We start from the raw sequence: 16,346 nt of genomic DNA on the forward strand, positions 1-16,346 counted from the left end.
TCATGGAGCTCATACTGGAGATCGATACTGGAAATAAAGTTTAATGAGTCATCAGCATATAGGTGTTGTAGTTAAAGCCGTAGGTTCAGATGGATCACCCAACTTCCATGAGGAAAAAAAAAAAACCCAAAGGTTTAAAATAGAGATTGAGAGAACTATGACATTTGGGAACAGGCATTAGAAGATGAGCCTGATAAGAAATCTAGAGCAAGAAATGGAAACCTGGAGAAACTTATGGCATAGAAGGCAAGGAAGAAAAAAATTACAAGAATGAGGGAGGGATCAACTGTGTCATTACTATAGAAAAGTGTCCATTGGCCATGGTAATATGGAGATCAATGCGGACCTCAGTGAGAGCAGCTTTGGAAGAATATGTGGGCAGAAGGAATATTAGAGTGAGTTGAAAAGTGAATAGGAGGTGAGAAAGCAGACACAGTGAGAGTAAACAACTGTTCCAAGAGGCTTGGCCATGAGGAATAATAAAGGGTTTATTTGTCTTGAAGAAGGAAGAGGATTTTGAATGTTTAAATGTGAAGGGGAAAAGGTCAACAGGGAGAAAGGAGGAATAAATAGTACAGAAGGAAGAGAGAAGTGATGATTAATGGTTTCTAAGCTCAAGTGTAACATTAAGACTTAGGTAGGAGGGAGATTCTTCAAGAAAGAGATTCTCTTTCTTCAAGATGAATATTCTGGGGAAAAAAACCTAATGGAAATTAAATTACAAATGGCATGGAGGAAATTAAAGGAGTCTTGGCCTAATGGTCATAGTTTTCTCAATGAAAACTAGTGCTTATTTCTCACAGCTAGTAACAGAGCCAGAATTTGAACCCAGAGTTTTTCTGGCTTCAGATCCTATGACTTATTCAGCTTTATGTTTAACAAACCCAAGGGAGAAAAGTTAAATTTATGGACTATGAGGTTTTGTGATGGATAGGGGAAAAGTAGGGCTGGAAGTAAAACCAGAGAGTAATAAAAAAATTTGGGGGGAAATGGCAGGGTCAACAGTTTAGGAACATCAAGGAGGTAAAATTTAAATTATCGTGGGATTAAAGTAATAAAGCTGTATTAAAGAATCAGAGAAAAGCATATTATGGTAAAGAATAGAATATAGGAGTTAAAGTTTTACAGGTGAAGCAGATTGGGACTGAGGTGGGGTGAAGGTGGAAGAGGGCATGGAGAGTAGGGGAAAGTGATTATGGTTAGTATTTTTTTTAAGCTTTTAGAGTACTAGATACTATACTAAGCACTTTATATGCATTACAGCATTTAATCCTCACAATTCTTAATAAGGTAGATACTATCACTATTTGCATTTACTAGTGGTTTGACTGTTACTTTCCTAAATTAAACTAATGGAATCAGATTTTCATAAGGCAGCTTCATTTTATGGTTAATTTTCTTACTACATTATTCTCCCCACCTTTTCCCCCAGTCCCTCACCAACCTCTCTGGTAACCATTAGTTTATTCTCTATAGTTAAAAATCTGTTTCTTGGTTGGTCTCTCTCTTTCTTTTTTCCTTTTCTCATTTGTTTTGTTTCTTAAATTCCATATATGAGTGAGATCATATGGTATCTGTCATTCTCTGACTGACTTACTTTGCTTACCATTATACTTTCTACCTCTATCCACTTTGTTGCAAATGACAAGATTTCATTCTTTTTTATGGCTGTATAACATTCCAGTGTGTGTGTGTGTGTGTGTGTGTGTGTGTGTGTGTGTGTGTGTACCACATTTTTATCCATTCATCAGTCCATGGACATTTGGGCTGCTTCCATACTTTGGCTACTGTAAATAATGTTGTAATAAACTAATTCAGTATCCCTCTGAATTAGTGTTTTTTGTCTTTTGTGAGTAAATATCCAATAGAGAGATTAGTGAATCATAAGGTAGTTCTATATTTAACTTTTTGAGGAACCGCCATGCTATTTTCCAGAGTAGTGGTACCAGTTTACATTCCCACCAACAGTGCAAGAGGGTTCCTTTTTCTCCACATCTTTACCAACACCTGCTTTCTTGTATGTTTGATTTTAGCCATTCTTTCAGGTGTGAGGTGATATCTCATTGTGGTTTTGATTTGTATTTCCCTGATGATGAGCATCTTTTCATGTGTCTCTTGGCCACCTGGATGTCTTCTTTGGAGAAATGTCTGTTCATGTCTTCTGCCCATTTTTAATTGGATTGTTTGGTTTTGAGGTGTTGAATTGTATATAGTTTGGATACTAACCCTTTATCAGATATGTCATTTGCAAATATCTTCTCCTCTTCAGTAGTTGCCATTTAGTTTTATTGATGATTTCCTTTGCTATGCAGAAGCTTTTTATTTTGATGTAGTCCTAATAATTTTTTGTTTGTTGGCTTTAATGTCCCTTGCCTTGGGACACATAGCTGGAAAAATGTTGCTACAGCCAATGTTAGAGAAATTACTGTCTGTACTCTTACTGGATTTTTATGGTTTCAGGTCTCACATTTAGGTCTTTAATCTTTTGAGTTTATTTTTGTGTATGGTGAGGAAAAGTAGTCCAGCTTCATTATTTTGCATGTGGCTTCCTGTTTTCCACGATTTTTTGAAGAGACTTTTTCCCACTGTAAATTCATTTGTCCTCTGTTGAAGATTAATTGACCACAAATTTTGGATATATTTATAGGTTTTCTTTTTCATTCTATTGATCAATGTATTTATTTTTTATCCAGTACCATACTGTTTTAATTCCTACCGCTTTGTAATATAACTTGAAATCTGGAATTGTGACACCCCCAAGCTTATGTTTTCTCTTACTACATTGTTTACTACATTCTTTAGCAGATTTTTTCCAATGGCATTTTTGACTAATTTGTAGAATTTTATGAAATAATTTTAATCATAGTAATTAATGGTTTAATATTGAATAACAAAGTGATTTAAAACATCTACTTTATTATGTTATGATTATATTTAATTAGGTTTTTCAGATCAAATAAAAGGGAATAAATATTAATGCTGAACAAAACTACTTATATTAGGCAGCTAACATCTTTTAGAGAAAACCACATTTCAAAGAATTTAATTTATTAAAGTGTTGGGGAGAAAAATGATTTTATGGATGTTATAAAATTAAAATTTCAATGAAATATGAAATAAAGGCAAGAATCTGCAAAAACTTATCTGGAAATATTTTAAGAATCATTTTATAAGGTAAACAAAAAGAATATTAGTGAAATCATAAAAATATCTATTTAAAAAAGGTAAACAAGGAAAAAGAAACTCAGTTCTACTTAAATAGCAAAAATTTGAAGAAACATAAAGGTATAAGATTACATATTGTAAAGGAATTTTAAATAACCTTAAGAAAGAAGGCAATTGAAAAGAATACTAATATTAAATTTTAACAATGTTACCTGACACATGATTAGTATATGCATTGAGGAGAGCACATGGGAATAAAAAAGACTTAGAAAGATTTTCAGTATTAAATTTAACCAATGCACTTCAGGGTGACAAAAACAATCATTTCAAGCTAAAACTGAAACACATTATGTTTTTAGTACATTGCTAACATCTATTAACTCAAAGTTAATTAATTTATCAGAGTTTCAGAACATAGAAACCATATGATTTGTTTAAATCAATGCATTTAAAAAATGTTTATGTGTTAAACAGAAAAATAAAGGAAAAAACACAAAGTGTTTTATTTCAAGTATGTCATGGAGGATTATGATTTTTAAGTAATTTAGTAAATGGTAGAAACACTTGACAAGTGTTCTCAGAAAAATCATTTATCAAAATTTGCTCAAAAGAGAAAGTAAAAGTCCTTCATCCTTCCTAACCTCTGTAAAACAAAAATAAACCAAAGTTCAAAAAAGTCACCAAGTACAGAAAATGTAGGTTTGAATGTAATAGGATAAACATTCAACAGGTAACCTTCTAAACCTTTGGAACATAGTGAATAACAGATTTGGGATAGTTATTCAATCTATTTAAAAAAAAAGACAAACGAAAGTAGAACAGCAGCTTTAGAATTTACTCAAGAAAAGCTAAAATTCCTATGTTCATTTAAACTGGCAAAATATATGAGATTTAAATATGATTTTTCAGAACATCTTGAAAGAATTTCACTCAGATCTTCAAAATAATAAGTTTCTAAGGCCAAATGGAAGATGTCACAAAAGAATCAAAAGTTGTATATGATGTACTTAAATTGATAAGTGGCAGAAATCAATCACAAAAGGGATAGGTATCTAATGTAAAAAGTATTCTGAAAAAGAAGCAAAATATAAATCTAGAAATGTGGTCTATAGTCATTATCACATTTGGGTTATTAAATCGTAATCAAATAATTCAAATATATCAAAAAGAGTCATTACTACATTTAATGGAAAATTCATGGCAGTCTCTTAACAAATTAAATATATTATTAAAAGCCAGAAAAACTATAGTCTTCTCATAAATATCTTCTTTTTTTTTTTAACACAGAAATGAAGTATCAGAGGGAAATACAGGAACATTTTTTGCAAATGTAAAGTTTTCTTCTGATGGATTTAAAACTTGAAAGCCAAAGAACCATGCCAGATAAACAAGATGAGAAAACTAGTACTTTTAATTTTATATACTCTTTAATGACTGGAATACTCATCATCAAAATTGAACTTAAATTTTTTTTTCAAGTTTATTTATTTACTTTATAAGAGACAGTGACAGGAGGCAGGGTAAGGAAGGGCAGAGGGCAGGCTCCATTCTGTCAACACAAAGCCTGAATCAGGGCTTGAACTTACAAACCACAAGATCATGACCTGAGTCGAAACCAAGAGTCTGACGCTTAACCAACTGAGCCACCCAGGCACCCTACAATTGAACTTTTATAAGTGTGCTCCTTAGAGTACCTTAAGTAAAAGGAAGAAGTGCTGCACAGATGATGAAACTGTCACAATAATTGTTGGTAAGCTTTAGATCACAATGTTAGTATTTTTGTTATTTAATTTATTAATACTCTAAGGTTTGAACAAGTAGTCTATAAGTTTATATATTTGTCTAGAAATTTCATAGGCTAAACTTTTGGAAGTTAAGCAATCCTACAATTTTAATTATTTGGGCTTATGTCATTGCATTGAAATATATTCTAGGTTGTTAGAGAAAAGTTTCTGAGGACACTATTTCTCTGGTAGTAACACAAAAGAATTGTCATAAGGAATATGGACACCTCAGACTTCCATACATATCCTGAGTGAGAAATGAAGGATCATGGTACTTTTCCCCTATCCCCAAATCTTCTGTCAGTTTTATTTCCTTTTTCTTTTTATTTTAGAGAGACAGAGAAATGAAAGTGGGAGAGAGGGGCAGAGGGAGAGAGAGAGAGAGGGAGAATCCCAAGCAGGCTTGGCACTGAGCATGGGGCTTCATCCCATGACCCTGGGCTCATGACCTGAGCCAAAACCAAAAGTTAGATGCTCAGTTGATGAGCCACCCAAGCACCCCAACAAGGACCTCTTTAAATAAGAGGTTAAGCAGAGTTTAAGGGAATCTCATAAAGGTTGTAACAAGCCTTTTTCTAGCAACAAATTATTTCTCTCTTGAAAAAATATTTTAAATAATTCTGAAATGCTTATGACCATTTCTCTTTTACTACACCATTCATAATATAATTCCCACCACAAATAAGCTTACAATTCCCTCCTTATCCAAGTACATTTGATAGAATGGAAGACTAAGTAGGTCTGTTTAGCAGCCAGATGAGTTCCAGGAGAGATTTTCCTTTTTTCCCTGTCACCTACTCTAAAGGTGCCTTACACTAATTGGAAAAGAGAATGAAAATGCTCTCCCTTCTGATTGGACCTATAAGGAAGCCCAGATAAGGTTCAATTAGTTCTGTGCTCCAGTTTTATAAGATAAAATTCAAATCACACAGAATATACATATAAAAAGTGAAAAGTTAAGCATGGCATCCCTAGATCCAGCTTCCCTTGCACAAAGTATGTGTCTGGAGTAGCATTGCTTCTCTTGGACCTTCTTCCTACCTTTGAAAAATATCCCACAATGATCCTTCTTTTCTGCATCCAAGGAGAGAGGATTATACAGGGCATATATACCCGGGGAAAGCAATCATATTCATATTCTTACTAGCATAATTTTTAGATATTTTTGTACTAAAAGAGCATCTGTCTCTACTGACCTTAAAATATATTTCAAAGCCTTGTTCTGTTAACTTTGCCTTTGCAGTTACCATGCCCAATTGCTTCTTCCTGATTCTTGATGGTTTTTGTTATTTTTTTTCCTTGAGTGCAGCAAATAGAGGGTGCAGTAAGGGCATTCTGCACCTCGTTCTAAAAGAGTTTACAATCTAGTAGAAGAGATAATTTCCCAGCAATGGGAGCTGCTGAATTTCCTTAAAGAAAAAGAAAAGGAGCTTAAGAATTGGCATCCCAGGGACACCTGGGTGGCTCAGTTGGTTAAGTGTCTAACTCTCAATCTTGGCTCAGGTCACGATCTCATGGTTCATGTGATGAAGCCTCCACATTGGGCTCTGTGTGGGTAATGTGGAGCCTGCTTGGGATTCTCTCTCTCTCCCTCTCTCTCTCTCTCTCTCTGCCCCTCGCTACATGATTTCTCTCTCAAAATAAATAAATGAACATTTAAAAAAAGGAATAGGCATTCTGATTGGAAGTGAGCCATTCTGACTGGAAGTGAGACTTAAAATATGAAATGGACAGAGGTCGTCTGAAATTAAGGATAGTGGTAAATTGCCTTGAATAGCTGCATAAAATGGAGAAAGATCAGAATATCTTCAGTGGAGAATAAGCAACTAAAAATCTACATAATTTATTGATTTAATTTCAATAAAATTGAATTGATTTGATTTAATATCAATAATAGGCAAAGCAGAAGTCATGAGAGAAATAATTGTTTCTAAAGACCCTGACTACTCACATAAGCTATTTGATTGTAGAAACCTCCATCATTTTTATTTATCATTGAGAATAAAAATATATATTATAACGGTAGTTCTATTCTATAGTTGCTGTAAACACTGAATTAACAAATACTGAATGATTGCTTCTAAGGAAAAATATAGGGTTAGGTTCCTATAAGCTTCTGATTACAACATTTTTGTTAACCAGTCAATATATACTTTTGTTTTATGTGTGCTTTTATTTAAAGACACTTTATAAGGTATAGTTAGTTGATTCATTAACACTGAACTCAGCTGACAGCAGCACTATAACTCAAAGCTGAATGAAGCTTATCTACCACATACTTTTCTTGGTAAAACACATCACAGCCTTCTTGCACTTAGGAACACTAGACGGTGTTTTACATTATGTTTGGGGGCCATTTTAAACAGTGAGATCACCAACAAAAAGTACAAAACTGCAAAAACTGTAACACTAAATAGATCACAAAATGGATAATTGTTGGGGCGCCTGGGTGACTCAGTTGGTTGAGCATCCCACTTTGGCTCAGATCATGACCTCTTGGTTTATGAGTTCAAGCCCCACATTGGGCTTGCTACTCTCAGCACGTAGCTCACTTCAGATCTTCTGTCCCCACCCCCTCTCTGTCGCTCCCCCACTGGTACTCTCTTGCTCAAAAATAAATAAAACATTTAAAAATTTTAGAAAAGAATAAATTGTCTACAGGATGAGATCTACAATAAGAAAGCAGAACGTTGCCTTGTTTGACCTTGGCTAAAATCATGTACATCATCTAAAATTTTTTACCACTCTGCTCATATGCATGTCTGTAAATAACAATAGAAGGACTGTGAGTATTGATTTTGATGTTACAAATAAATTCCATTGAGTAAATAAATTCACAAATATGGAATCCATAAATAATGGGGATCAATCATAATTACTTTAGCAAGGGTTCAGGTCCATCTTTCACTGAAAGATTTAAATGCTTCTGAAAACAAAAAAATCTCTCAGACTCTTTTACATAATTTAGTTTTTAATATGTAGTGTTTAATTTCATTTTCATTGTGTTCATACTTTTCTTTTCCATGTCTTCTTTTAAAATATTGTAATTTAACTTTTTACTTTGAAAAACTGCTTTATTGAGGAATAATTGAAATACATATTTATGACATTTTGAACAAAGTGTTGACATATGTATACATATACATCACCATAATCAAGATAATGAGCATTATTTATTACCCCCAAAAGTTTAAAAAAATGTTTTTAATATTCATATTTTTGAGAGAGAGAGAGGGATACAGCGTGAACATGGGAGGGGCAGAGAGAGAGAGAGAGGGAGACACAGAATCTGAAGCAGGGTCCAGGCTCTGAGCTGTCAGCACAGAGTCTGACGCAGGGCTCGGACCCACGGACTGCAAGATCATGACCTGAGCCAAAGAGGAGGTTCAACGGACTGAGCCCCAGGCACTCCCACACCAAAAGTTTTTATATACCCTTTTGTAATCCCTCCTTCCCATCTTTCCCTGTCTCTCATCTCTAAGCAACCATTAGTCTGCTTTCTGTCACTGTAGATTAGTTTGCATATTCTAGAGTTTTATATAAACGAGATCATATAGTATTAAGTCTATTTTTTTGGCTTCTTTCACTCAGCATAATTATTTTAAAGTTTATCCCTGTTGCTATGTCAATAGTTTATTTATCTTTATTGCTAAGAGTATTATTCCATTCTATGAATATAGTATAATTTGTTTATCTATTTATCTGTTGTTGGACACTTGAGTTCTTTCCAGTTTGTAGTAGTGTTCTCTTGCTGATTAACAAATTACTACAATCTTTTATAGTAACTACATAGAATAACACCCATGTGTTGGTTTTTAGTTATGTAGAGCAGAAGTTGAGGTACAGAATGGCCAGATTTCTCTGCTTCTGGTATTATAAAGCTGAAGTCAAGGCATCAGCCAGGCTGCATTCCTTCTTTGTGGTTCTGGGGGAAAAAGCTGCTTCCAAGTTCATTCACGTTGTTAACTGAATTTTGTTCTCTGTAGTTGTAGGAACTAAGGTCCTCATTTTCTTGCTGGGCTTCTCTCAGCTGCTAGAGGCTACCCTCATTCTTAGCCAAGTAGCTCCCTCTATCTTCAAGCTATTAATAGAGAACTTACAATATTCAAATCTCCCTGAAGCTTCAAATCTCTGACTTTCCCAGTGTCTGACCTCTAGGCCCATATTTTTCTCATCTTTCAAGTATTTATTTGTTTGTTTGTTTTCATAGTTCAAGTTTATTTAAGTCCTAGTTAGTTAACATATAGTGTAGGATTGGTTTCAGGAGTAGAGTTTAGTGATTCATCATTTACATATAACACTCAGTGCTCATCACAACAAGTGCCCTCCTTAATACCCATCACCCATTTAGCCCATCCCCCCACCCACCACCTGTCCAGCAGCACTCAGTTTGTTCTTTTTTTATGTTTATTTATTTATTTTTTTTAGAGACACAGAGAGAGAGAGAGAGAGAGAGGGATTGAGAGAGAGAGAGAGAGAGAGAGAGAGAGAAAGCCGGAGAGGGGCAGAGAGAGACAAGGAGAGAGAAATCCCAAGCAGGCTCTGCACTGTCAGTGAGGAGCCTGACTCAGGGACTAGAACTCACAAGCTGTGAGGTCATGATCTGAGCCGAAATCAAAAGTCAGACATTTAACCAACTGAGCCACCTAAGCACCCCAACCCTCAATTTGTTCTTTATAGTTAAGAGTTGCTTATGGTTTCCTTCTCTCTCTCTTTTTCTTTCCCCTATGTTCATCCGTTTTGTTTCTTTTTTTTTTTTAAGGTTATTTATTTATTTTGAGAGAGAGAGTGTGCAAGTGGTGAAGGGCAGAGAGAGAGAGAGAGAGAGAGAGAGGGAGAGAATCCCAAGCAGGACCTGCAGCACCAGTGCAGAGCCTAATAGTGCAGAACCTAATGTGAGACTCATATTGACAAACCATGGGATCATGACCTGAGCCGAAGTCAGATGCTTAACCAACTCAGCCATCCAGGTGCCCTATCAATTTTATTTCTTAAATTCCACATATGAGTGAAATCATATGGCATTTGTCTTTCTCTGACTGACATTTCACTTAGTATAATACATTCTAGCCCCATCTACATCATTGCAAATGGCAAGATTTCATTCTTTTGATGGCTAAATAACATGCATTGTGTATATATATACACCACATTCTTCTTGATCCATTCATTAGTCAATGGATATTTGGGCTCTTTCCATAGTTTGGTTACTGTTGATAATGCTGCTATAAACATCAGGGTTCATGTGCCCCTTTGAATCTGTTGTTTTTTGTTTGTTTTTGTTTTTTTGTATCCTTTGGGTAAATACCTAGTAGTGAAATTGCTGGATAGCAGGGCACTTCTATTTTTAACTTTTTTTGAAGACCTCTAGGCCCAGATTTAAAGGTTTTATGTGATTAGGCCAGGCCCACTCAGATCATCTCACTATCTTAAACTCAATTACCTTGGGACCATAATAACACCTGCAAAATCCCTTTATAGTAATACATAGATTAGTGCTTCATGAATAACTGGAAAAAGGTGTATGTATACCAGAGGCTGGGAATCTGGGGGCCATCTTAGAACTCTGTCTACCACTCAGCTTTTGACTATTACAAATAAGCTGCTCTAGGAGTGCCTGGGTGGCTCAGTGGGTTAAGCATCTGACTTGATTTCAGCTCAGGTCATGATTTCATGGTTGGTATGATGGAGTTCCATGTCAGGCTCTGTGTTTACAGTGCAGAGCCTGCTTGGGATTCTCTCTTTCCCTCTCTCTCTGCCTCTCCCCTGGTCATGCTCTCTCAGGATAAATAAACATTTAAAATAAAAGAATAAGCTGCTATAAAAATTTTATGGACATGTATTTTCTTTTTTCTTTGATAAATACATAGGAACAGAATGGCTGAATCACATGGTGGGTATATGTTTAATGTTTCATGAAACTATCAAACTATTTACAAAGTGATTGTAACTTTGTACAGTCCCACCAGCAAAGGAAGAGAATTCCAATTCTACCCCATTCTTGCCAATCTTTGTTATGGTTAATCTCATTTTAGCCAATTTAATGAGCGTGAAGTAGTATTTCATTATGATTTTAATTTGTCTTTCTCTAATGCATAATGATGTGGAGAATCTTTTCATATGCTTATTTGCCATTTGTATGTCTTGTTTGGTGAAGGATCTGTTCATATCATTTGCTCACTTTTAATTGGGCTGTTTGTTTTCTTATTGATGAGTCTGAGAGCTCTGTATATATGCTAGAAACTGGATATAAAGCATACTTAAAAAAAAGCCTACACCAAAATTCTAGTATAATTAACATATAGTGTTATATTAGTTTTAGGTGTACAATGTAGTGATTTAACGATTCTCAGTAATTACACATTACTCAGTGCTCATCACAATAAATATAGTCTAATCCCCTTCCCCTATTTCACTCTTCCCCTATCAACATCCCTTCCTGTAACCACCAGTTTGTTCTCTAAGAGACTGTTTTTTTGTTTGTCTCTTCTTTGTTCATTTATCTCTTAAATTCTACATAGGGTGAAATCATGTGGTATTGTCTTTTTCTTATTGACTTATTTCATTTAATATTATACCCTTTAGATCCATCCATTTTGTTGCATATGTCAGTATTTCATTATTTTTTATGGTTGAGTAATATTCCATTAAGTGTGTATATGTGTGTGTGTGTATTTGAGTATAATTGACAATGTTACATTACTTTCAAATGTACAACCTCACTACATCTGATGAGCTTATACATTTTACTATGTTCACCACAAGTATAGCTACTATCTCTCCCATTACATCACTATTACAATATCATTGAGTGTATTCCTTAGGCTCTGACTTTAATTCCCATGACTTACTCATTCTGTAACTGGAGGCCTGTATCTCCCTTTCCCCTCCACCTATTTTGCCCAACTTCCTACTTCCCTCCTCTCTGGCAACCGTCAGTTTGTTCTCTGTATTCGTAGTTCTGATTCTGCTTTTTGTTTGTTTATTCATTTTTGCAGATTCCATTTATGAGTGGAATCATATGGTATTTGCCTTTCTCAGTCTGACTTATTTCACTTAGCATAATACTCTTTAGGTCCATCCATGTTGTCTCAAAAAGAATGATCTCATCATTTTTTATGGGCATGTAATATTCCATTGTGTATGCATAACACATTTTACTTATTCATTTGTCTATCAATGAACACTTAGGTTGCTTCCATATCTTAGCTATTGTAGATCACACTGCAGTAAATATACAGGTGCATGTATCTTCTGGAGTTAGTATTTTTTTTTCCTTGGGTAAATATACAATAGCAGAAATGTAGGTAATTCTATTTGTAATTTTTTGAGGATCCTCCATAATGTTTTCCACAGTGGTTGTACCAATTTACATTACCACCAACAGTGCACAAGGATCCCTTTTTCTCCACACCCTTACCAACATTCATTCTTTATCTTCTTGATTTTAGCCATTCTAACAGGTGTGAGGTGATATCTCATTGTGGTTTTGATTTGCATTTCCCTGATAATGAGTGATGTTGAGCATTTTTTCATGTGTCTATTAGTATACCAAATCTTCATCCATGCATTTATTGATGAAAACATGGGCTACTTCCATAGTTTGGCTACTGTAAATAGCACTGCAATAAACATAAGGGTGATATATCCCTCTGAATTAGTGTTTTTGTCTTTTGGGAGTAAATACCCATTAGTGCAATTACTGGATCATAGGGTAGTTCTATTTTTAACTTTTTGAGGAACCACCATACTGTTTCCCACAGTGGTTGCATCAGTTTGCATTCCCACCAACAATGCAAGAGGGTTCCTTTTTCTCCATATCCTCACAAATACTTGTTTTTTCTTGTGTTTTTGATTTTAGCCATTCTGACAAGTGTGAGGTGATATCTCATTTCCCTGATGATGAGTGGTGTTGAGGATCTTTTCATGTGTCTCTTGGCCATCTGGATGTCTTCTTTAGAGAAATGTCTGGTTCATGGCTTCTGCCCATTTTTAATCAGATTATTTGGTTTTGGGGTATTGAGTTGTATAAGTACTTTAAATACTTACCCTTTATCAGATATGTCATTTGCAAATATCTTCTATTCAGTAGGTTGCCTTTTAGTTTTGTTGATTGCTTCCTTTGCTGTGCAAAAGCCTTTTGTTTTTATATAATCCCAATAGTTTATTTCTGCTTCTATTTCCCTTACCTCAGGAGACATATCTAGAAAAATGTTGCTATGACCAGTGTCAGAGAAATTGCTGCCTATTCTCTCTCCGAGAATTTTTATGGTTTCAGGTCTCACATTTAGGTCTTTAATCCATTTTGAATTTATTTTTGTGTATAGTGAAAGAAAGTGGTCTAGTTTAATTCTTTTGCATGTGGCTATCCAGTTTTCCCAACATCATTTTTAAAAAAGACTGTCTTTTACCCAATGTATACTCATTACTTCTTTGTTGAAGATTAACTGACCATATAACTGTGAGCTTATTTCTGGAATTCCTAGTCTGTTATTGATCCATGTGTCTATTTTTAGGCCAATACCATACTGTTTTGATCACTACAGCTTTATACTATAATTGGAAGTCCAGAATTGTGATGCCTTCAGCTTTACTTATTTTTCAAAGTTTATTTATTTATTTTCAGAGACAGAGAGAGCATGTATGTGAGTGGGGGGAGTAAAGAGGGAGAAAGAGAGAGAATCCCAAGCTGGCTCTACACTGTCAGTATGGAGCCCGACACTGGGCTTGATCTCACAAACCATGAGATCATGACCTGAATCAAAACCTAAGAATTGGACACTTAACCCACACAGCCACCCATGCATCCCAGCTTTGCTTTTCTTTTTCAAAATTACTTTGGCTATTTGGGGTCTTCTGTGGCTCCATACAAATTTTAGGATTGTTTGTTCTAGCTCTGTGAAAAATGCTATTGGTATTTTGACAGGGATTGCATTAAATGTGTTCAAAAGGATACATGTGTTCAAAAAGATACATACATTCGTAGACAAATTATGGAAAGAGCCCAAGTGCCCATCAACTAATGAATGGATACAGAAGATGTGGTGTGTGTGTGTGTAATGGAATAATCCTTAGTCATAAAAAAGAATGAAATCTTGCCATTTGCAACATGGATGGAGCTAGAGAACATTAAGTGAAATAAGTCAATCAGAGAAAGACAAATACAATATGATTTCACAAATATGTGGAATTTAAGGAACAAAACAAATGAACAAAGGGGAGAGAGAGAGATCAGGGCAAACCAAGGAAAAGCGTCTTAACTATAAAGAACAAAGTGATGATTATCAGAATGGAGAGTGGCGGAGGGATGGTTTAAATAGGTGATGGGGATTAAGGAGTAAACTTGTTGTGATGAGGTCAGGTGTTGTATGGAAGTGCTGAGTCACTGTATTTTATACCTAAAACTAATTTTACACTGTATGTTATCTAACTGGAATATAAATAAAATCTTTTAAAAAAGAGAAATGATCCTATGTTTTTATCCTTTCTCTTATTGATGTAACATATCACATTGTTTTGTCAGTATTGAAAACCATCTTTGAATCTCCAGAATGAATTCCACTTGATCATGGTGAGTGATTTTTAAAAAAACTTTGGATTCAGTTCGCTCATTTTGTTGAGACTTTTTTCATTTATGTCAGAGATATTAGCCTGTAGTTCTCTCTCTCTCTCTCTCTCTCTCTCTCTCTCTCTCTCTGGTGTCTTTATTTGATTTTGGTATCAGGATAATGCTGGTCTCATAGAAAGAATCTGGAAGTTTTCTTTCCTCTTCTATATTTTGGAATAGTTTGAAAATAGGTATTAGCTCCTCTTTAAATATTTGATAGAACTTGCCTGTGAAGCTGTCTGATCCTGGACCTTTATCTTTTGGGAAGTTTTTTGATTGATGATTCAATTTCATTGATCTGTTCAATTTTTCTGTTTCTTCATACTTTAGTTTTGGTAGGTTATATGTTTTTAGGAATTTATCCATTTCATCTAAGTTGTTCAGTTTGTTGGCATACAGGTTTTCATAATATTCTGTTACAATTGTTTGTCTTTCTGTGGTGTTGGTTGTTATTCTTCCTCTTTCATTAGTGATTTTGTTTATTTGGGTTCTCTCTCTCTCTCTCTCTCTCTATGATTCTTCCTAAAGGTTTATTGATTTTGTTGATCTTTTCAAAAAACCAGTTATTGGTTTCATTGATCTGTTGTATTGTTTTAGTTTCTATATCACTTATTTTTGCTCTAATATTATTATGTCTTTCTTTTTACTGTGTTTGGGTTTTGTTTGTTCTTCTTTTTCTAGCTCCTTTAGGTATAAGTGTAGGTTGTTTGAGATTTTTCTTTTCTCTTGAGGTAGACCTGTGTTACTCTAAACTTCCCTCTTAGAACTGCTTTTGCTGCATCCCAAAGATTTTGGATTGTTGTGTTTTCAATTTCACCTGTTTCCATGTAACTGTTAATTTCTTCTTTTATTTTGTGATTGACCCATTCATTGTTTAGTAGCATGTTATTTAACATCCATGTATTTGTGGTCTTTCCAGATTTTTCTTGTTGATTTTTGGTTTTATAGCAATGTGGTCAGAAAAGTTGCATGGTATAACTGTGATATTTTGAATTTTGAGACTTGTTTTGTGTCTTAATAAGTGATCAATTCTGGAAAATGTTTCATGTGCACTTGAAAAGAATGTATATTCTGTTACTGTAGGATGGAATGTTCTGAAATTATCTGTTAAATCCCTCTGGTCCAGTGTGTCATTTGAGGCACTGTTTCCTCGTTTATTTTCTGTTGGATAATCTGTCCATCAATGTAATGGGGTATTAAAGCCCCCTACTATTACTGTATTACTATCAATTATTTCCTTTATGTTTGTTATTAACTGTTTTTATGTATTTGGGTGTTTTGATGTTGGATGGGTAAATATTTGTAGTTGTTATATCTTCTTCTTGGGTTGTTCCATTTATTATTATATAGTGTCCTTCTTTGTCTCTTGTTATAGTCTTTGTTTTAAAGTCTATTTTGTCCAGTATAAGTATTGCTACTCTGGCTTTCTTTTGACATCCATTTGCATGATGACTGTTTCTCCATCCCCTCACTTTCAATCTTCAGGTGTCTTTCAGACTGAAATGAATGTCTTGTAGACAGCCTATAGATGGGTCTTTTTTTTTTTAATCCTCTCTTTCACCCTATGTCTTTTGATTGGAGCATTTAAAATTGGTAGATATGTATTTGTTGCCATTTGTTTCTTGTTTTATGGTTGATTCTATACATTTCTTTTTTCTTCTCTTGCTATCTGCCATGGTTTGTTGGCTTTCTTCAGTGATAATACTTGGATTCCTTTCTCTCTCTCTCCCTCTCTCTCTCTCTCTCTCGGCATATCTATTACTAGCTTTTGATTTTGGGTTACAATCTGT

This window comes from Crocuta crocuta, unplaced genomic scaffold, assembly GCF_008692635.1.
Source record: "Crocuta crocuta isolate KB4526 unplaced genomic scaffold, BGI_CrCroc_1.0 scaffold168, whole genome shotgun sequence".
Classification (NCBI taxonomy): Eukaryota; Metazoa; Chordata; class Mammalia; order Carnivora; family Hyaenidae; genus Crocuta; species Crocuta crocuta.